Below are 23100 nucleotides of genomic sequence, written 5' to 3'. Positions count from 1 at the left end.
ATCAGGCGCTTCTTTACAACAACCCACCATCTCTCAGACATTGTAGCGGCGGCAGAAATACACTGCTAACCACCCACACGCGCAAGCCTTGAACGCCAACATCGCTAAACTGCTGGCCCAGGAGATGTTGGCGTTCCGGCTTGTTGAAACTCCCGCCTTCCTGGACCTGATGGCAACTGCGGCACCTCGCTATGCCGTCCCTAGCCGTCACTACTTCTCCCGGTGTGCCGTCCCCGCCTTGCACCAGCACGTGTCACTCAACATCAGGCGGGCCCTTAGCTCCGCGCTTTGCACAAAGGTCCACTTGACCACCGACGCGTGGACAAGTGCATGCGGACAGGAACGCTACATTTCACTGATGGCACACTGGGTGAATGTAGTTGAGGCTGGGACTGCTTCCCAAACTGGCCCGGTGTACCTCGTCTCCCCGCCTAACATTCCTGGCAGGGACACGAGAAGAACACCCCCCCTCCTCCTCCTCCTCTACCGCCTCCTCCTCCGCCACCGCCTCCTCCTCCACCACCGCCTCCTCCTCCGCTGTTAGATTGACCCCAGCTATGAGTTGGAAACGTTGCAGCACTGGCGTTGGTAGACGTCAGCAGGCTGTGCTGAAGCTGATCAGCTTGGGGGACAGACAGCACACTGCCTCCGAGGTGAGGGATGCCCTCCTCGATGAGATGGCAATATGGTTTGAGCCGCTGCACCTGGGCCCAGGCATGGTCGTTTGTGATAACGGCCGGAACCTGGTAGCAGCTCTGGAGCTTGCCGGACTCCAACATGTTCCATGCCTGGCCCACGTCTTCAACCTAGTGGTGCAACGTTTCCTAAAGAGCTACCCCAATGTTCCAGAGCTACTGGTGAAAGTGCGGCGCATGTGCGCCCACTTTCGCAAGTCGACAGTAGCCGCTGCTAGCTTAAAATCTCTCCAGCAACGCCTGCATGTGCCACAACACCGGCTTTTGAGCGACGTCCCCACACGCTGGAACTCAACGTTTCAGATGTTGAATAGAGTGGTTGAGCAGCAGAGACCTTTGATGGAATACCAGCTACAAAACCCTAGGGTGCCACAAAGTCAGCTGCCTCAGTTTCACATCCATGAGTGGCCATGGATGAGAGACCTTTGTGACATCCTACGGGTCTTTGAGGAGTCCACAAGGAGGGTGAGCTCTGAGGATGCGATGGTGAGCCTTACAATCCCTCTCTTGTGTGTTCTGAGAGAATCCCTGATTGACATCAGGGATAACTCAGATCACACAGAGGAGTTAGGGATAGCATCCGATCCGTCACAGCTGGAGAGTAGGTCCACACATCTGTCCGCTTCACTGCGTTTAATGGAGGAGGAGGAGGAGGAGGAGGAGGAGGAAGAAGAGTTGTCCGATGATGTGATGGTGATACAGGAGGCTTCCGGGCAACTTCGAATCGTCCCATTGTTGCAGCGCAGATGGGTAGACATGGAGGATGAGGAGGAAATGGAGATTGAACTTTCCGGTGGGGTCAGAGGAGTCATGCCAACTAACACTGTGGCAGACATGGCTGAGCTCATGTTGGGGTGCTTTACAACCGACAAGCGTATTGTCAAAATCATGGAGGACAACCAGTACTGGATCTTTGCTATCCTTGACCCCCGGTATAAAAACAACATCTCGTCTTTTATTCCAGTAGAGGGGAGGGCCAATCGCATCAATGCTTGCCACAGGCAATTGGTGCAGAATATGATGGAGATGTTTCCAGCATGTGACGTTGGCGGCAGGGAGGGCAGTTCCTCCAGTAGGCAACCAAGTTCTCACCGGTCCACACAAACGAGGGGCACACTGTCTAAGGTCTGGGACACCTTGATGGCACCCCCTCGCCAAAGTGCCGCCACGGAGGGTCCTAGTGTCACCAGGCGTGAGAAGTATAGGCGCATGTTGCGGGAATACCTTTCCGACCACAGCCCTGTCCTCTCCGACCCCTCTGCGCCCTACACGTATTGGGTGTCGAAGTTGGACCTGTGGCTTGAACTTGCCCTATATGCCTTGGAGGTGCTGTCCTGTCCTGCCGCCAGCGTCCTATCTGAGAGGGTGTTCAGTGCAGCCGGTGGCATCATCACTGACAAGCGCACCCGTCTGTCAGCTGAGAGTGCCGACCGGCTCACTTTGATAAAAATGAACCACCACTGGATAGAGCCTTCATTTTTGGGCCCACCTGTGTAAAGCACCCCAACATGAAACTCCATGTCTGTACTCAACCTCTCCAATTCCTCCGCATCCTCATACTCATCCACCATAAGCGTTGCACAATTCTGCTAATACTAGGCTCCCTCCACCCTGATTTCCCGCAACTCTGCTGGTTAGAGGCTCCCTCCACCCTGATTTCCACCAACTCTGCTGGTTAGAGGCTCCCTCCACCCTGCTTTCCCACAACTCTGCTGGTTAGAGGCTCCCTCCACCCTGCTTTCCCACAACTCTGCTGGTTAGAGGCTCCCTCCACCCTGCTTTCCCACAACTCTGCTGGTTAGAGGCTCCCTCCACCCTGATTTCCACCAACTCTGCTGGTTAGAGGCGCCCTCCACCCTGCTTTCCCACAACTCTGCTGGTTAGAGGCTCCCTCCACCCTGATTTCCACCAACTCTGCTGGTTAGAGGCTCCCTCCACCATCAATTGATCCAAACTGGGCTGTTTAGCGGCTCCCTCCACCATGAATTGGTCCAAACTGGGGTTTTTAGAGGCTCCCTCCACCATGAATTGGTCCAAACTGGGCTGTTTAGAGGCTCCCTCCACCATGAATTGGTCCAAACTGGGGTTTTTAGAGGCTCCCTCCACCATGAATTGGTCCAAACTGGGCTGTTTAGAGGCTCCCTCCACCATGAATTGGTCCAAACTGGGGTTTTTAGAGGCTCCCTCCACCATGAATTGGTCCAAACTGGGCTGGTTAGAGGCTCCCTCCACCATGAATTTGCCCAAACTGGGCTGTTTAGAGGCTCCCTCCACCATGAATTTGCCCAAACTGGCCTGTTTAGAGGCTCCCTCCACCATGAATTGGTCCAAACTGGGGTTTTTAGAGGCTCTCTCCACCATGAATTGGTCCAAACTGGGCTGTTTAGAGGCTCCCTCCATCATGAATTGGTCCAAACTGGGGTTTTTAGAGGCTCCCTCCACCATGAATTGGTCCAAACTGGGCTGGTTAGAGGCTCCCTCCACCATGAATTGGTCCAAACTGGGCTGTTTAGAGGCTCCCTCCACCATGAATTGGTCCAAACTGGGGTTTTTAGAGGCTCCCTCCACCATGAATTGGTCCAAACTGGGCTGTTTAGAGGCTCCCTCCACCATGAATTGGTCCAAACTGGGGTTTTTAGAGGCTCTCTCCACCATGAATTGGTCCAAACTGGGCTGTTTAGAGGCTCCCTCCATCATGAATTGGTCCAAACTGGGGTTTTTAGAGGCTCCCTCCACCATGAATTGGTCCAAACTGGGCTGTTTAGAGGCTCCCTCCACCATGAATTTGCCCAAACTGGGCTGTTTAGAGGCTTCCTCCACCATGAATTTGCCCAAACTGAGCTGTTTAGAGCCTCCCTCCACCATGAATTGGTCCAAACTGGGGTTTTTAGAGGCTCCCTCCACCATGAATTGGTCCAAACTGGGGGTTTTTAGAGGCTCCCTCCACCATGAATTTGCCCAAACTGGGCTGTTTAGAGGCTCCCTCCATCATGAATTGGTCCAAACTGGGGTTTTTAGAGGCTCCCTCCACCATGAATTGGTCCAAACTGGGGTTTTTAGAGGCTCCCTCCACCATGAATTGGTCCAAACTGGGGTTTTTTGAGGCTCCCTCCACCATGAATTGGTCCAAACTGGGGGTTTTTAGAGGCTCCCTCCACCATGAATTTGCCCAAACTGGGCTGTATAGAGGCTCCCTCCATCATGAATTGGTCCAAACTGGGGTTTTTAGAGGCTCCCTCCACCATGAATTGGTCCAAACTGGGGTTTTTAGAGGCTCCCTCCACCATGAATTGGTCCAAACTGGGGTTTTTAGAGGCTCCCTCCACCATGAATTTGCCCAAACTGGGCTGTGTAGAGGCTCCCTCCACCATGAATTTGCCCAAACTGGGCTGTTTAGAGGCTCCCTCCACCATGAATTGGTCCAAACTGGGGTTTTTAGAGGCTCCCTCCACCATGAATTGGTCCAAACTGGGGTTTTTTAGAGGCTCCCTCCACCATGAATTTGCCCAAACTGGGCTGTTTAGAGGCTCCCTCCATCATGAATTGGTCCAAACTGGGGTTTTTAGAGGCTCCCTCCACCATGAATTGGTCCAAACTGGGGTTTTTTAGAGGCTCCCTCCACCATGAATTTGCCCAAACTGGGCTGTTAAGAGGCTCCCTCCACCATGAATTTGCCCAAACTGAGCTGTTTAGAGGCTCCCTCCACCATGAATTGGTCCAAACTGGGGTTTTTAGAGGCTCCCTCCACCATGAATTGGTCCAAACTGGGGGTTTTTAGAGGCTCCCTCCACCATGAATTTGCCCAAACTGGGCTGTTTAGAGGCTCCCTCCATCAAGAATTGGTCCAAACTGGGGTTTTTAGAGTCTCCCTCCACCATGAATTGGTCCAAACTGGGGTTTTTAGAGGCTCCCTCCACCATGAATTGGTCCAAACTGGGGTTTTTTGAGGCTCCCTCCACCATGAATTGGTCCAAACTGGGGGTTTTTAGAGGCTCCCTCCACCATGAATTTGCCCAAACTGGGCTGTTTAGAGGCTCCCTCCATCATGAATTGGTCCAAACTGGGGTTTTTAGAGGCTCCCTCCACCATGAATTGGTCCAAACTGGGGTTTTTAGAGGCTCCCTCCACCATGAATTGGTCCAAACTGGGGTTTTTTGAGGCTCCCTCCACCATGAATTGGTCCAAACTGGGGGTTTTTAGAGGCTCCCTCCACCATGAATTTGCCCAAACTGGGCTGTATAGAGGCTCCCTCCATCATGAATTGGTCCAAACTGGGGTTTTTAGAGGCTCCCTCCACCATGAATTGGTCCAAACTGGGGTTTTTAGAGGCTCCCTCCACCATGAATTGGTCCAAACTGGGGTTTTTAGAGGCTCCCTCCACCATGAATTTGCCCAAACTGGGCTGTTTAGAGGCTCCCTCCACCATGAATTTGCCCAAACTGGGCTGTTTAGAGGCTCCCTCCACCATGAATTGGTCCAAACCGGGATTTTTAGAGGCTCCCTCCACCATGAATTGGTCCAAACTGGGGTTTTTAGAGGCTCCCTCCACCATGAATTTGCCCAAACTGGGCTGTTTAGAGGCTCCCTCCACCATGAATTGGTCCAAACTGGGGTTTTTAGAGGCTCCCTCCACCATGAATTGGTCCAAACTGGGGGTTTTTAGAGGCTCCCTCCACCATGAATTTGCCCAAACTGGGCTGTTTAGAGGCTCCCTCCACCATGAATTGGTCCAAACTGGGGTTTTTAGAGGCTCCCTCCACCATGAATTTGCCCAAACTGGGCTGTTTAGAGGCTCCCTCCACCACGAATTTGCCCAAACTGGGCTGTTTAGAGGCTCCCTCCACCATGAATTGGTCCAAACCGGGATTTTTAGAGGCTCCCTCCACCATGAATTGGTCCAAACTGGGGTTTTTAGAGGCTCCCTCCACCATGAATTTGCCCAAACTGGGCTGTTTAGAGGCTCCCTCCACCATGAATTGGTCCAAACTGGGGTTTTTAGAGGCTCCCTCCACCATGAATTGGTCCAAACTGGGGGTTTTTAGAGGCTCCCTCCACCATGAATTTGCCCAAACTGGGCTGTTTAGAGGCTCCCTCCACCATGAATTGGTCCAAACTGGGGTTTTTAGAGGCTCCCTCCACCATGAATTTGCCCAAACTGGGCTGTTTAGAGGCTCCCTCCACCATGAATTTGCCCAAACTGAGCTGTTTAGAGGCTCCCTCCACCATGAATTTGCCCAAACTGGGCTGTTTAGAGGCTCCCTCCACCATGAATTGGTCCAAACTGGGGTTTTTCGAGGCTCCCTCCACCATGAATTGGTCCAAACTGGGCTGTTTAGAGGCTCCCTCCACCATGAATTGGTCCAAACTGGGCTTGTTAGAGGCTCCCTCCACCATGAATTTGCCCAAACTGGGCTGTTTAGAGGCTCCCTCCACCATGAATTTGCCCAAACTGGCCTGTTTAGAGGCTCCCTCCACCATGAATTGGTCCAAACTGGGGTTTTTAGAGGCTCTCTCCACCATGAATTGGTCCAAACTGGGCTGTTTAGAGGCTCCCTCCATCATGAATTGGTCCAAACTGGGGTTTTTAGAGGCTCCCTCCACCATGAATTGGTCCAAACTGGGCTGGTTAGAGGCTCCCTCCACCATGAATTTGCCCAAACTGGGCTGTTTAGAGGCTCCCTCCACCATGAATTGGTCCAAACTGGGGGTTTTTAGAGGCTCCCTCCACCATGAATTTGCCCAAACTGGGCTGTTTAGAGGCTCCCTCCACCATGAATTGGTCCAAACTGGGGTTTTTAGAGGCTCCCTCCACCATGAATTTGCCCAAACTGGGCTGTTTAGAGGCTCCCTCCACCATGAATTTGCCCAAACTGAGCTGTTTAGAGGCTCCCTCCACCATGAATTTGCCCAAACTGGGCTGTTTAGAGGCTCCCTCCACCATGAATTGGTCCAAACTGGGGTTTTTAGAGGCTCCCTCCACCATGAATTGGTCCAAACTGGGCTGTTTAGAGGCTCCCTCCACCATGAATTGGTCCAAACTGGGGTTTTTAGAGGCTCCCTCCACCATGAATTGGTCCAAACTGGGCTGGTTAGAGGGTCCCTCCACCATGAATTTGCCCAAACTGGGCTGTTTAGAGGCTCCCTCCACCATGAATTTGCCCAAACTGGCCTGTTTAGAGGCTCCCTCCACCATGAATTGGTCCAAACTGGGGTTTTTAGAGGCTCTCTCCACCATGAATTGGTCCAATCTGGGCTGTTTAGAGGCTCCCTCCATCATGAATTGGTCCAAACTGGGGTTTTTAGAGGCTCCCTCCACCATGAATTGGTCCAAACTGGGCTGGTTAGAGGCTCCCTCCACCATGAATTTGCCCAAACTGGGCTGTTTAGAGGCTCCCTCCACCATGAATTGGTCCAAACTGGGGTTTTTAGAGGCTCCCTCCACCATGAATTGGTCCAAACTGGGGTTTTTAGAGGCTCCCTCCACCATGAATTGGTCCAAACTGGGCTGTTTAGAGGCTCCCTCCACCATGAATTTGCCCAAACTGGGCTGTTTAGAGGCTCCCTCCACCATGAATTTGCCCAAACTGAGCTGTTTAGAGCCTCCCTCCACCATGAATTTGCCCAAACTGGGCTGTTTAGAGGCTCCCTCCATCATGAATTGGTCCAAACTGGGGTTTTTAGAGGCTCCCTCCACCATGAATTGGTCCAAACTGGGGTTTTTAGAGGCTCCCTCCACCATGAATTGGTCCAAACTGGGGTTTTTAGAGGCTCCCTCCACCATGAATTTGCCCAAACTGGGCTGTTTAGAGGCTCCCTCCACCATGAATTTGCCCAAACTGGGCTGTTTAGAGGCTCACTCCACCATGAATTGGTCCAAACTGGGGTTTTTAGAGGCTCCCTCCACCATGAATTGGTCCAAACTGGGGTTTTTTAGAGGCTCCCTCCACCATGAATTTGCCCAAACTGGGCTGTTTAGAGGCTCCCTCCATCATGAATTGGTCCAAACTGGGGTTTTTAGAGGCTCCCTCCACCATGAATTGGTCCAAACTGGGGTTTTTAGAGGCTCCCTCCACCATGAATTTGCCCAAACTGGGCTGTTTAGAGGCTCCCTCCACCATGAATTTGCCCAAACTGGGGTGTTTAGAGGCTCCCTCCACCATGAATTGGTCCAAACTGGGGTTTTTAGAGGCTCCCTCCACCATGAATTGGTCCAAACAGGGGTTTTTTAGAGGCTCCCTCCACCATGAATTTGCCCAAACTGGGCTGTTTAGAGGCTCCCTCCACCATGAATTTACCCAAACTGAGCTGTTTAGAGGCTCCCTCCACCATGAATTGGTCCAAACTGGGGTTTTTAGAGGCTCCCTCCACCATGAATTGGTCCAAACTGGGGGTTTTTAGAGGCTCCCTCCACCATGAATTTGCCCAAACTGGGCTGTTTAGAGGCTCCCTCCATCAAGAATTGGTCCAAACTGGGGTTTTTAGAGTCTCCCTCCACCATGAATTGGTCCAAACTGGGGTTTTTAGAGGCTCCCTCCACCATGAATTGGTCCAAACTGGGGGTTTTTTGAGGCTCCCTCCACCATGAATTTGCCCAAACTGGGCTGTTTAGAGGCTCCCTCCATCATGAATTGGTCCAAACTGGGGTTTTTAGAGGCTCCCTCCACCATGAATTGGTCCAAACTGGGGTTTTTAGAGGCTCCCTCCACCATGAATTGGTCCAAACTGGGGTTTTTTGAGGCTCCCTCCACCATGAATTGGTCCAAACTGGGGGTTTTTAGAGGCTCCCTCCACCATGAATTTGCCCAAACTGGGCTGTTTAGAGGCTCCCTCCATCATGAATTGGTCCAAACTGGGGTTTTTAGAGGCTCCCTCCACCATGAATTGGTCCAAACTGGGGTTTTTAGAGGCTCCCTCCACCATGAATTGGTCCAAACTGGGGTTTTTAGAGGCTCCCTCCACCATGAATTTGCCCAAACTGGGCTGTTTAGAGGCTCCCTCCACCATGAATTTGCCCAAACTGGGCTGTTTAGAGGCTCCCTCCACCATGAATTGGTCCAAACTGGGATTTTTAGAGGCTCCCTCCACCATGAATTGGTCCAAACTGGGGTTTTTAGAGGCTCCCTCCACCATGAATTTGCCCAAACTGGGCTGTTTAGAGGCTCCCTCCACCATGAATTTGCCCAAACTGGGCTGTTTAGAGGCTCCCTCCACCATGAATTGGTCCAAACTGGGGTTTTTAGAGGCTCCCTCCACCATGAATTGGTCCAAACTGGGGGTTTTTAGAGGCACCCTCCACCATGAATTTGCCCAAACTGGGCTGTTTAGAGGCTCCCTCCACCATGAATTGGTCCAAACTGGGGTTTTTAGAGGCTCCCTCCACCATGAATTTGCCCAAACTGGGCTGTTTAGAGGCTCCCTCCACCATGAATTTGCCCAAACTGAGCTGTTTAGAGGCTCCCTCCACCATGAATTTGCCCAAACTGGGCTGTTTAGAGGCTCCCTCCACCATGAATTGGTCCAAACTGGGGTTTTTAGAGGCTCCCTCCACCATGAATTGGTCCAAACTGGGCTGTTTAGAGGCTCCCTCCACCATGAATTGGTCCAAACTGGGGTTTTTAGAGGCTCCCTCCACCATGAATTGGTCCAAACTGGGGTTTTTAGAGGCTCCCTCCACCATGAATTGGTCCAAACTGGGCTGTTTAGAGGCTCCCTCCACCATGAATTGGTCCAAACTGGGGTTTTTAGAGGCTCCCTCCACCATGAATTGGTCCAAACTGGGCTGGTTAGAGGCTCCCTCCACCATGAATTTGCCCAAACTGGGCTGTTTAGAGGCTCCCTCCACCATGAATTTGCCCAAACTGGCCTGTTTAGAGGCTCCCTCCACCATGAATTGGTCCAAACTGGGGTTTTTAGAGGCTCTCTCCACCATGAATTGGTCCAAACTGGGCTGTTTAGAGGCTCCCTCCATCATGAATTGGTCCAAACTGGGGTTTTTAGAGGCTCCCTCCACCATGAATTGGTCCAAACTGGGCTGGTTAGAGGCTCCCTCCACCATGAATTTGCCCAAACTGGGCTGTTTAGAGGCTCCCTCCACCATGAATTGGTCCAAACTGGGGTTTTTAGAGGCTCCCTCCACATGAATTGGTCCAAACTGGGCTGTTTAGAGGCTCCCTCCACCATGAATTGGTCCAAACTGGGGTTTTTAGAGGCTCCCTCCACCATGAATTGGTCCAAACTGGGGTTTTTAGAGGCTCCCTCCACCATGAATTGGTCCAAACTGGGGTTTTTAGAGGCTCCCTCCACCATGAATTTGCCCAAACTGGGCTGTTTAGAGGCTCCCTCCACCATGAATTTGCCCAAACTGGGCTGTTTAGAGGCTCCCTCCACCATGAATTGGTCCAAACTGGGGTTTTTAGAGGCTCCCTCCACCATGAATTGGTCCAAACTGGGTTTTTTTAGAGGCTCCCTCCACCATGAATTTGCCCAAACTGGGCTGTTTAGAGGCTCCCTCCACCATGACTTTGCCCAAACTGAGCTGTTTAGAGGCTCCCTCCACCATGAATTGGTCCAAACTGGGGTTTTTAGAGGCTCCCTCCACCATGAATTGGTCCAAACTGGGGGGTTTTTAGAGGCTCCCTCCACCATGAATTTGCCCAAACTGGGCTGTTTAGAGGCTCCCTCCATCAAGAATTGGTTCAAACTGGGGTTTTTAGAGTCTCCCCTCCACCATGAATTGGTCCAAACTGGGGTTTTTAGAGGCTCCCTCCACCATGAATTGGTCCAAACTGGGGGTTTTTTGAGGCTCCCTCCACCATGAATTGGTCCAAACTGGGGGTTTTTTAGAGGCTCCCTCCACCGTGAATTTGCCCAAACTGGGCTGTTTAGAGGCTCCCTCCATCATGAATTGGTCCAAACTGGGGTTTTTAGAGGCTCCCTCCACCATGAATTGGTCCAAACTGGGGTTTTTAGAGGCTCCCTCCACCATGAATTGGTCCCAAACTGGGGTTTTTAGAGGCTCCTCCACCATGAATTTGCCCAAAACTGGGCTGTTTAGAGGCTCCCTCCACCATGAATTTGCCCAAACTGGGCTGTTTAGAGGCTCCCTCCACCATGAATTGGTCCAAACTGGGATTTTTAGAGGCTCCCTCCACCATGAATTGGTCCAAACTGGGGTTTTTAGAGGCTCCCTCCACCATGAATTTGCCCAAACTGGGCTGTTTAGAGGCTCCCTCCACCATGAATTTGCCCAAACTGGGCTGTTTAGAGGCTCCCTCCACCAGGAATTGGTCCAAACTGGGGTTTTTAGAGGCTCTCTCCACCATGAATTGGTCCAAACTGGGCTGTTTAGAGGCTCCCTCCATCATGAATTGGTCCAAACTGGGGTTTTTAGAGGCTCCCTCCACCATGAATTTGCCCAAACTGGGCTGTTTAGAGGCTCCCTCCACCATGAATTTGCCCAAACTGGGCTGTTTAGAGGCTCCCTCCACCATGAATTGGTCCAAACTGGGGTTTTTAGAGGCTCCCTCCACCATGAATTGGTCCAAACTGGGGGTTTTTAGAGGCTCCCTCCACCATGAATTTGCCCAAACTGGGCTGTTTAGAGGCTCCCTCCACCATGAATTGGTCCAAACTGGGGTTTTTAGAGGCTCCCTCCACCATGAATTTGCCCAAACTGGGCTGTTTAGAGGCTCCCTCCACCATGAATTTGCCCAAACTGAGCTGTTTAGAGGCTCCCTCCACCATGAATTTGCCCAAACTGGGCTGTTTAGAGGCTCCCTCCACCATGAATTGGTCCAAACTGGGGTTTTTCGAGGCTCCCTCCACCATGAATTGGTCCAAACTGGGCTGTTTAGAGGCTCCCTCCACCATGAATTGGTCCAAACTGGGCTGGTTAGAGGCTCCCTCCACCATGAATTTGCCCAAACTGGGCTGTTTAGAGGCTCCCTCCACCATGAATTTGCCCAAACTGGCCTGTTTAGAGGCTCCCTCCACCATGAATTGGTCCAAACTGGGGTTTTTAGAGGCTCTCTCCACCATGAATTGGTCCAAACTGGGCTGTTTAGAGGCTCCCTCCATCATGAATTGGTCCAAACTGGGGTTTTTTAGAGGCTCCCTCCACCATGAATTGGTCCAAACTGGGCTGGTTAGAGGCTCCCTCCACCATGAATTTGCCCAAACTGGGCTGTTTAGAGGCTCCCTCCACCATGAATTGGTCCAAACTGGGGGTTTTTAGAGGCTCCCTCCACCATGAATTGGTCCAAACTGGGGTTTTTAGAGGCTCCCTCCACCATGAATTTGCCCAAACTGGGCTGTTTAGAGGCTCCCTCCACCATGAATTTGCCCAAACTGGGGTGTTTAGAGGCTCCCTCCACCATGAATTGGTCCAAACTGGGGTTTTTAGAGGCTCCCTCCACCATGAATTGGTCCAAACAGGGGTTTTTTAGAGGCTCCCTCCACCATGAATTTGCCCAAACTGGGCTGTTTAGAGGCTCCCTCCACCATGAATTTACCCAAACTGAGCTGTTTAGAGGCTCCCTCCACCATGAATTGGTCCAAACTGGGGTTTTTAGAGGCTCCCTCCACCATGAATTGGTCCAAACTGGGGGTTTTTAGAGGCTCCCTCCACCATGAATTTGCCCAAACTGGGCTGTTTAGAGGCTCCCTCCATCAAGAATTGGTCCAAACTGGGGTTTTTAGAGTCTCCCTCCACCATGAATTGGTCCAAACTGGGGTTTTTAGAGGCTCCCTCCACCATGAATTGGTCCAAACTGGGGTTTTTTGAGGCTCCCTCCACCATGAATTTGCCCAAACTGGCCTGTTTAGAGGCTCCCTCCACCATGAATTGGTCCAAACTGGGGTTTTTAGAGGCTCTCTCCACCATGAATTGGTCCAATCTGGGCTGTTTAGAGGCTCCCTCCATCATGAATTGGTCCAAACTGGGGTTTTTAGAGGCTCCCTCCACCATGAATTGGTCCAAACTGGGCTGGTTAGAGGCTCCCTCCACCATGAATTTGCCCAAACTGGGCTGTTTTAGAGGCTCCCTCCACCATGAATTGGTCCAAACTGGGGTTTTTAGAGGCTCCCTCCACCATGAATTGGTCCAAACTGGGGTTTTTAGAGGCTCCCTCCACCATGAATTGGTCCAAACTGGGCTGTTTAGAGGCTCCCTCCACCATGAATTTGCCCAAACTGGGCTGTTTAGAGGCTCCCTCCACCATGAATTTGCCCAAACTGAGCTGTTTAGAGCCTCCCTCCACCATGAATTTGCCCAAACTGGGCTGTTTAGAGGCTCCCTCCATCATGAATTGGTCCAAACTGGGGTTTTTAGAGGCTCCCTCCACCATGAATTGGTCCAAACTGGGGTTTTTAGAGGCTCCCTCCACCATGAATTGGTCCAAACTGGGGTTTTTAGAGGCTCCCTCCACCATGAATTTGCCCAAACTGGGCTGTTTAGAGGCTCCCTCCACCATGAATTTGCCCAAACTGGGCTGTTTAGAGGCTCACTCCACCATGAATTGGTCCAAACTGGGGTTTTTAGAGGCTCCCTCCACCATGAATTGGTCCAAACTGGGGTTTTTTAGAGGCTCCCTCCACCATGAATTTGCCCAAACTGGGCTGTTTAGAGGCTCCCTCCATCATGAATTGGTCCAAACTGGGGTTTTTAGAGGCTCCCTCCACCATGAATTGGTCCAAACTGGGGTTTTTAGAGGCTCCCTCCACCATGAATTTGCCCAAACTGGGCTGTTTAGAGGCTCCCTCCACCATGAATTTGCCCAAACTGGGGTGTTTTAGAGGCTCCCTCCACCATGAATTGGTCCAAACTGGGGTTTTTTAGAGGCTCCCTCCACCATGAATTGGTCCAAACAGGGGTTTTTTAGAGGCTCCCTCCACCATGAATTTGCCCAAACTGGGCTGTTTAGAGGCTCCCTCCACCATGAATTTACCCAAACTGAGCTGTTTAGAGGCTCCCTCCACCATGAATTGGTCCAAACTGGGGTTTTTAGAGGCTCCCTCCACCATGAATTGGTCCAAACTGGGGGTTTTTAGAGGCTCCCCTCCACCATGAATTTGCCCAAACTGGGCTGTTTAGAGGCTCCCCTCCATCAAGAATTGGTCCCAAACTGGGGTTTTTAGAGTCTCCCTCCACCATGAATTGGTCCAAACTGGGGTTTTTAGAGGCTCCCTCCACCATGAATTGGTCCAAACTGGGGTTTTTTTGAGGCTCCCTCCACCATGAATTTGCCCAAACTGGGCTGTTTAGAGGCTCCCTCCATCATGAATTGGTCCAAACTGGGGTTTTTAGAGGCTCCCTCCACCATGAATTGGTCCAAACTGGGGTTTTTAGAGGCTCCCTCCACCATGAATTGGTCCAAACTGGGGTTTTTTGAGGGCTCCCTCCACCATGAATTGGTCCAAACTGGGGGTTTTTAGAGGCTCCCTCCACCATGAATTTGCCCAAACTGGGCTGTTTAGAGGCTCCCTCCATCATGAATTGGTCCAAACTGGGGTTTTTAGAGGCTCCCTCCACCATGAATTGGTCCAAACTGGGGTTTTTAGAGGCTCCCTCCACCATGAATTGGTCCAAACTGGGGTTTTTAGAGGCTCCCTCCACCATGAATTTGCCCAAACTGGGCTGTTTAGAGGCTCCCTCCACCATGAATTTGCCCAAACTGGGCTGTTTAGAGGCTCCCTCCACCATGAATTGGTCCAAACTGGGATTTTTAGAGGCTCCCTCCACCATGAATTGGTCCAAACTGGGGTTTTTAGAGGCTCCCTCCACCATGAATTTGCCCAAACTGGGCTGTTTAGAGGCTCCCTCCACCATGAATTTGCCCAAACTGGGCTGTTTAGAGGCTCCCTCCACCATGAATTGGTCCAAACTGGGGTTTTTAGAGGCTCCCTCCACCATGAATTGGTCCAAACTGGGGGTTTTTAGAGGCACCCTCCCACCATGAATTTGCCCAAACTGGGCTGTTTAGAGGCTCCCTCCACCATGAATTGGTCCAAACTGGGGGTTTTTAGAGGCTCCCTCCACCATGAATTTGCCCAAACTGGGCTGTTTAGAGGCTCCCTCCACCATGAATTTGCCCAAACTGAGCTGTTTTAGAGGCTCCCTCCACCATGAATTTGCCCAAACTGGGCTGTTTAGAGGCTCCCTCCACCATGAATTGGTCCAAAACTGGGGTTTTTAGAGGCTCCCTCCACCATGAATTGGTCCAAACTGGGCTGTTTAGAGGCTCCCTCCACCATGAATTGGTCCAAACTGGGGTTTTTTAGAGGCTCCCTCCACCATGAATTGGTCCAAACTGGGGTTTTTAGAGGCTCCCTCCACCATGAATTGGTCCAAACTGGGCTGTTTAGAGGCTCCCTCCACCATGAATTGGTCCAAACTGGGGTTTTTAGAGGCTCCCTCCACCATGAATTGGTCCAAACTGGGCTGGTTAGAGGCTCCCTCCACCATGAATTTGCCCAAACTGGGCTGTTTAGAGGCTCCCTCCACCATGAATTTGCCCAAACTGGCCTGTTTTAGAGGCTCCCTCCACCATGAATTGGTCCAAACTGGGGTTTTTAGAGGCTCTCTCCACCATGAATTGGTCCAAACTGGGCTGTTTAGAGGCTCCCTCCATCATGAATTGGTCCAAACTGGGGTTTTTAGAGGCTCCCTCCACCATGAATTGGTCCAAACTGGGCTGGTTAGAGGCTCCCTCCACCATGAATTTGCCCAAACTGGGCTGTTTAGAGGCTCCCTCCACCATGAATTGGTCCAAACTGGGGTTTTTAGAGGCTCCCTCCACCATGAATTGGTCCAAACTGGGCTGTTTAGAGGCTCCCTCCACCATGAATTGGTCCAAACTGGGGTTTTTAGAGGCTCCCCTCCACCATGAATTGGTCCAAACTGGGGTTTTTAGAGGCTCCCTCCACCATGAATTGGTCCAAACTGGGGTTTTTAGAGGCTCCCTCCACCATGAATTTGCCCAAACTGGGGCTGTTTTAGAGGCTCCCTCCACCATGAATTTGCCCAAACTGGGCTGTTTAGAGGCTCCCTCCACCATGAATTGGTCCAAACTGGGGTTTTTAGAGGCTCCCTCCACCATGAATTGGTCCAAACTGGGTTTTTTTAGAGGCTCCCTCCACCATGAATTTGCCAAACTGGGCTGTTTAGAGGCTCCCTCCACCATGACTTTGCCCAAACTGAGCTGTTTAGAGGCTCCCTCCACCATGAATTGGTCCAAACTGGGGTTTTTAGAGGCTCCCTCCACCATGAATTGGTCCAAACTGGGGGTTTTTAGAGGCTCCCTCCACCATGAATTTGCCCAAACTGGGCTGTTTAGAGGCTCCCTCCATCAAGAATTGGTTCAAACTGGGGTTTTTAGAGTCTCCCTCCACCATGAATTGGTCCAAACTGGGGTTTTTTAGAGGCTCCCTCCACCATGAATTGGTCCAAACTGGGGGTTTTTGAGGCTCCCTCCACCATGAATTGGTCCAAACTGGGGGTTTTTAGAGGCTCCCTCCACCGTGAATTTGCCCAAACTGGGCTGTTTAGAGGCTCCCTCCATCATGAATTGGTCCAAACTGGGGTTTTTAGAGGCTCCCTCCACCATGAATTGGTCCAAACTGGGGTTTTTAGAGGCTCCCTCCACCATGAATTGGTCCAAACTGGGGTTTTTAGAGGCTCCCTCCACCATGAATTTGCCCAAACTGGGCTGTTTAGAGGCTCCCTCCACCATGAATTTGCCCAAACTGGGCTGTTTAGAGGCTCCCTCCACCATGAATTGGTCCAAACTGGGATTTTTAGAGGCTCCCTCCACCATGAATTGGTCCAAACTGGGGTTTTTAGAGGCTCCCTCCACCATGAATTTGCCCAAACTGGGCTGTTTAGAGGCTCCCTCCACCATGAATTTGCCCAAACTGGGCTGTTTAGAGGCTCCCTCCACCAGGAATTGGTCCAAACTGGGGTTTTTAGAGGCTCTCTCCACCATGAATTGGTCCAAACTGGGCTGTTTAGAGGCTCCCTCCATCATGAATTGGTCCAAACTGGGGTTTTTAGAGGCTCCCCTCCACCATGAATTTGCCCAAACTGGGCTGTTTAGAGGCTCCCTCCACCATGAATTTGCCCAAACTGGGCTGTTTAGAGGCTCCCTCCACCATGAATTGGTCCAAACTGGGGTTTTTAGAGGCTCCCTCCACCATGAATTGGTCCAAACTGGGGGTTTTTAGAGGCTCCCTCCACCATGAATTTGCCCAAACTGGGCTGTTTAGAGGCTCCCTCCACCATGAATTGGTCCAAACTGGGGTTTTTAGAGGCTCCCTCCACCATGAATTTGCCCAAACTGGGCTGTTTAGAGGCTCCCTCCACCATGAATTTGCCCAAACTGAGCTGTTTAGAGGCTCCCTCCACCATGAATTTGCCCAAACTGGGCTGTTTAGAGGCTCCCTCCACCATGAATTGGTCCAAACTGGGGTTTTTCGAGGCTCCCTCCACCATGAATTGGTCCAAACTGGGCTGTTTAGAGGCTCCCTCCACCATGAATTGGTCCAAACTGGGCTGGTTAGAGGCTCCCTCCACCATGAATTTGCCCAAACTGGGCTGTTTAGAGGCTCCCTCCACCATGAATTTGCCCAAACTGGCCTGTTTAGAGGCTCCCTCCACCATGAATTGGTCCAAACTGGGGTTTTTAGAGGCTCTCTCCACCATGAATTGGTCCAAACTGGGCTGTTTAGAGGCTCCCTCCATCATGAATTGGTCAAACTGGGGTTTTTAGAGGCTCCCTCCACCATGAATTGGTCCAAACTGGGCTGGTTAGAGGCTCCCTCCACCATGAATTTGCCCAAACTGGGCTGTTTAGAGGCTCCCTCCACCATGAATTGGTCCAAACTGGGGGTTTTTAGAGGCTCCCTCCACCATGAATTGGTCCAAACTGGGGTTTTTAGAGGCTCCCCTCCACCATGAATTTGCCCAAACTGGGCTGTTTAGAGGCTCCCTCCACCATGAATTTGCCCAAACTGGGGTGTTTAGAGGCTCCCCTCCACCATGAATTGGTCCAAACTGGGTTTTTAGAGGCTCCCTCCACCATGAATTGGTCCAAACAGGGGTTTTTTAGAGGCTCCCTCCACCATGAATTTGCCCAAACTGGGCTGTTTAGAGGCTCCCTCCACCATGAATTTACCCAAACTGAGCTGTTTAGAGGCTCCCTCCACCATGAATTGGTCCAAACTGGGGTTTTTAGAGGCTCCCTCCACCATGAATTGGTCCAAACTGGGGGTTTTTAGAGGCTCCCTCCACCATGAATTTGCCCAAACTGGGCTGTTTAGAGGCTCCCTCCATCAAGAATTGGTCCAAACTGGGGTTTTTTAGAGTCTCCCTCCACCATGAATTGGTCCAAACTGGGGTTTTTAGAGGCTCCCTCCACCATGAATTGGTCCAAACTGGGGTTTTTTGAGGCTCCCTCCACCATGAATTTGCCCAAACTGGGCTGTTTAGAGGCTCCCTCCATCATGAATTGGTCCAAACTGGGGTTTTTTAGAGGCTCCCTCCACCATGAATTGGTCCAAACTGGGGTTTTTAGAGGCTCCCTCCACCATGAATTGGTCCAAACTGGGGTTTTTTGAGGCTCCCTCCACCATGAATTGGTCCAAACTGGGGGTTTTTTAGAGGCTCCCTCCACCATGAATTTGCCCAAACTGGGCTGTTTAGAGGCTCCCTCCATCATGAATTGGTCCAAACTGGGGTTTTTTAGAGGCTCCCTCCACCATGAATTGGTCCAAACTGGGGTTTTTAGAGGCTCCCTCCACCATGAATTGGTCCAAACTGGGTTTTTAGAGGCTCCCTCCACCATGAATTTGCCCAAACTGGGCTGTTTAGAGGCTCCCTCCACCATGAATTTGCCCAAACTGGGCTGTTTAGAGGCTCCCTCCACCATGAATTGGTCCAAACTGGGATTTTTAGAGGCTCCCTCCACCATGAATTGGTCCAAACTGGGGTTTTTAGAGGCTCCCTCCACCATGAATTTGCCCAAACTGGGCTGTTTAGAGGCTCCCTCCACCATGAATTTGCCCAAACTGGGCTGTTTAGAGGCTCCCTCCACCATGAATTGGTCCAAACTGGGGTTTTTAGAGGCTCCCTCCACCATGAATTGGTCCAAACTGGGGGTTTTTAGAGGCACCCTCCACCATGAATTTGCCCAAACTGGGCTGTTTAGAGGCTCCCTCCACCATGAATTGGTCCAAACTGGGGTTTTTAGAGGCTCCCTCCACCATGAATTTGCCCAAAACTGGCTGTTTAGAGGCTCCCTCCACCATGAATTTGCCCAAACTGAGGCTGTTTAGAGGCTCCCTCCACCATGAATTTGCCCAAACTGGGCTGTTTAGAGGCTCCCTCCACCATGAATTGGTCCAAACTGGGGTTCTTTAGAGGCTCCCTCCACCATGAATTGGTCCAAACTGGGCTGTTTTAGAGGCTCCCTCCACCATGAATTGGTCCAAACTGGGGTTTTTAGAGGCTCCCTCCACCATGAATTGGTCCAAACTGGGGTTTTTAGAGGCTCCCTCCACCATGAATTGGTCCAAACTGGGCTGTTTAGAGGCTCCCTCCACCATGAATTGGTCCAAACTGGGGTTTTTAGAGGCTCCCCTCCACCATGAATTGGTCCAAACTGGGCTGGTTAGAGGCTCCCTCCACCATGAATTTGCCAAACTGGGCTGTTTAGAGGCTCCCTCCACCATGAATTTGCCCAAAACTGGCCTGTTTAGAGGCTCCCTCCACCATGAATTGGTCCAAACTGGGGGTTTTTAGAGGCTCTCTCCACCATGAATTGGTCCAAACTGGGCTGTTTAGAGGCTCCCTCCATCATGAATTGGTCCAAACTGGGGTTTTTAGAGGCTCCCTCCACCATGAATTGGTCCAAACTGGGCTGGTTAGAGGCTCCCTCCACCATGAATTTGCCCAAACTGGGCTGTTTAGAGGCTCCCTCCACCATGAATTGGTCCAAACTGGGGTTTTTAGAGGCTCCCCTCCACCATGAATTGGTCCAAACTGGGCTGTTTAGAGGCTCCCTCCACCATGAATTGGTCCAAACTGGGGTTTTTAGAGGCTCCCTCCACCATGAATTGGTCCAAACTGGGGTTTTTAGAGGCTCCCTCCACCATGAATTGGTCCAAAACTGGGGTTTTTTAGAGGCTCCCTCCACCATGAATTTGCCCAAACTGGGCTGTTTAGAGGCTCCCTCCATCATGAATTGGTCCAAACTGGGGTTTTTAGAGGCTCCCTCCACCATGAATTGGTCCAAACTGGGGTTTTTAGAGGCTCCCTCCACCATGAATTTGCCCAAACTGGGCTGTTTAGAGGCTCCCCTCCACCATGAATTTGCCCAAACTGGGCTGTTTAGAGGCTCCCCTCCACCATGAATTGGTCCAAACTGGGGTTTTTTAGAGGCTCCCTCCACCATGAATTGGTCCAAACTGGGTTTTTTTAGAGGCTCCCTCCACCATGAATTTGCCCAAACTGGGCTGTTTAGAGGCTCCCACCACCATGACTTTGCCCAAACTGAGCTGTTTAGAGGCTCCCTCCACCATGAATTGGTCCAAACTGGGGTTTTTAGAGGCTCCCTCCACCATGAATTGGTCCAAACTGGGGGTTTTTAGAGGCTCCCTCCACCATGAATTTGCCCAAACTGGGCTGTTTAGAGGCTCCCTCCATCAAGAATTGGTTCAAACTGGGGTTTTTAGAGTCTCCCTCCACCATGAATTGGTCCAAACTGGGGTTTTTAGAGGCTCCCTCCACCATGAATTGGTCCAAACTGGGGGTTTTTGAGGCTCCCTCCACCATGAATTGGTCCAAACTGGGGGTTTTTAGAGGCTCCCTCCACCGTGAATTTGCCCAAACTGGGCTGTTTAGAGGCTCCCCTCCATCATGAATTGGTCCAAACTGGGGTTTTTAGAGGCTCCCTCCACATGAATTGGTCCAAACTGGGGTTTTTAGAGGCTCCCTCCACCATGAATTGGTCCAAACTGGGGTTTTTAGAGGCTCCCTCCACCATGAATTTGCCCAAACTGGGCTGTTTAGAGGCTCCCTCCACCATGAATTTGCCCAAACTGGGCTGTTTAGAGGCTCCCTCCACCATGAATTGGTCCAAACTGGGATTTTTAGAGGCTCCCTCCACCATGAATTGGTCCAAACTGGGGTTTTTAGAGGCTCCCTCCACCATGAATTTGCCCAAACTGGGCTGTTTAGAGGCTCCCTCCACCATGACATTTGCCCCAAACTGGGCTGTTTAGAGGCTCCCTCCACCAGGAATTGGTCCAAACTGGGGTTTTTAGAGGCTCTCTCCACCATGAATTGGTCCAAACTGGGCTGTTTAGAGGCTCCCTCCATCATGAATTGGTCCAAACTGGGGTTTTTAGAGGCTCCCTCCACCATGAATTTGCCCAAACTGGGCTGTTTAGAGGCTCCCTCCACCATGAATTTGCCCCAAACTGGGCTGTTTAGAGGCTCCCTCCACCATGAATTGGTCCAAACTGGGGTTTTTAGAGGCTCCCTCCACCATGAATTGGTCCAAACTGGGGGTTTTTAGAGGCTCCCTCCACCATGAATTTGCCCAAACTGGGCTGTTTAGAGGCTCCCTCCACCATGAATTGGTCCAAACTGGGGTTTTTTAGAGGCTCCCTCCACCATGAATTTGCCCAAACTGGGCTGTTTAGAGGCTCCCTCCACCATGAATTTGCCCAAACTGAGCTGTTTAGAGGCTCCCTCCACCATGAATTTGCCCAAACTGGGCTGTTTAGAGGCTCCCTCCACCATGAATTGGTCCAAACTGGGGTTTTTCGAGGCTCCCTCCACCATGAATTGGTCCAAACTGGGCTGTTTAGAGGCTCCCTCCACCATGAATTGGTCCAAACTGGGCTGGTTAGAGGCTCCCTCCACCATGAATTTGCCCAAACTGGGCTGTTTAGAGGCTCCCTCCACCATGAATTTGCCCAAACTGGCCTGTTTAGAGGCTCCCTCCACCATGAATTGGTCCAAACTGGGGTTTTTAGAGGCTCTCTCCACCATGAATTGGTCCCAAACTGGGCTGTTTAGAGGCTCCCTCCATCATGAATTGGTCCAAACTGGGGTTTTTAGAGGCTCCCTCCACCATGAATTGGTCCAAACTGGGCTGGTTAGAGGCTCCCTCCACCATGAATTTGCCCAAACTGGGCTGTTTAGAGGCTCCCTCCACCATGAATTGGTCCAAACTGGGGGTTTTTTAGAGGCTCCCTCTCACCATGAATTTGCCCAAACTGGGCTGTTTAGAGGCTCCCTCCACCATGAATTGGTCCAAACTGGGGTTTTTAGAGGCTCCCTCCACCATGAATTTGCCCAAACTGGGCTGTTTAGAGGCTCCCTCCACCATGAATTTGCCCAAAACTGAGCTGTTTAGAGGCTCCCTCCACCAAGAATTTGCCTAAACTGGGCTGTTTAGAGGCTCCCTCCACCAAGAATTTGCCCAAACTGGGCTGTTTAGAGGCTCCCTCCACCATGAATTGGTCCAAACTGGGGTTTTTAGAGGCTCCCTCCACCATGAATTGGTCCAAACTGGGCTGTTTAGAGGCTCCCTCCACCATGAATTGGTCCAAACTGGGGTTTTTAGAGGCTCCCTCCACCCATGAATTGGTCCAAACTGGGCTGGTTAGAGGCTCCCTCCACCATGAATTTGCCCAAACTGGGCTGTTTAGAGGCTCCCTCCACCATGAATTTGCCCAAACTGGCCTGTTTAGAGGCTCCCTCCACCATGAATTGGTCCAAACTGGGGTTTTTAGAGGCTCTCTCCACCATGAATTGGTCCAAACTGGGCTGTTTAGAGGCTCCCCTCCATCATGAATTGGTCCAAACTGGGGTTTTTAGAGGCTCCCTCCACCATGAATTGGTTCCAAACTGGGCTGGTTAGAGGCTCCCCTCCACCCATGAATTTGCCCAAAATGGGCTGTTTAGAGGCTCCCTCCACCATGAATTTGCCTCCAAACTGGGCTGTTTAGAGGCTCCCTCCACCATGAATTTGCCCAAACTGAAGCTGTTTAGAGCCTCCCCTCCACCATGAATTTGCCCCAAACTGGGCTGTTTAGAGGCTCCCTCCATCATGAATTGGTCAAAAACTGGGGTTTTTAGAGGCTCCCTCCACCATGAATTGGTCCAAACTGGGGTTTTTAGAGGCTCCCTCCACCATGAATTTGCCCAAACTGGGCTGTTTAGAGGCTCCCTCCATCATGAATTGGTCCAAACTGGGGTTTTTAGAGGCTCCCTCCACCATGAAATTGTAACAAGTTCCAAACTGGGGTTTTTAGAGGCTCCCTCCACCATGAATTTGCCCAAACTGGGCTGTTTAGAGGCTCCCTCCACCATGAATTTGCCCAAACTGGGGTGTTTAGAGGA

At 51.3% G+C, this 23100-nt stretch overlaps 1 protein-coding gene across 1 annotated transcript in view; it reads left to right on the top strand.

Moving 5' to 3' along the window:
• The first annotated feature begins 517 nt into the window (after positions 1–517).
• Positions 518–23100, top strand: part of IRX2 (iroquois homeobox 2) — a 333040-nt gene continuing 310457 nt past the window's right edge. The window contains exon 1 of the mRNA XM_075271021.1: positions 518–539. The gene's annotated coding sequence lies outside the window, so the exon portion shown is untranslated. The remainder of the gene's footprint in view (positions 540–23100) is intronic.

This window comes from Leptodactylus fuscus, chromosome 4 (assembly GCF_031893055.1).
Source record: "Leptodactylus fuscus isolate aLepFus1 chromosome 4, aLepFus1.hap2, whole genome shotgun sequence".
NCBI lineage: Eukaryota > Metazoa > Chordata > Amphibia > Anura > Leptodactylidae > Leptodactylus > Leptodactylus fuscus.
The sequence above is the reverse complement of the archived record's forward strand: the minus strand, read 5'-3'. Positions and strand labels throughout refer to the sequence as shown.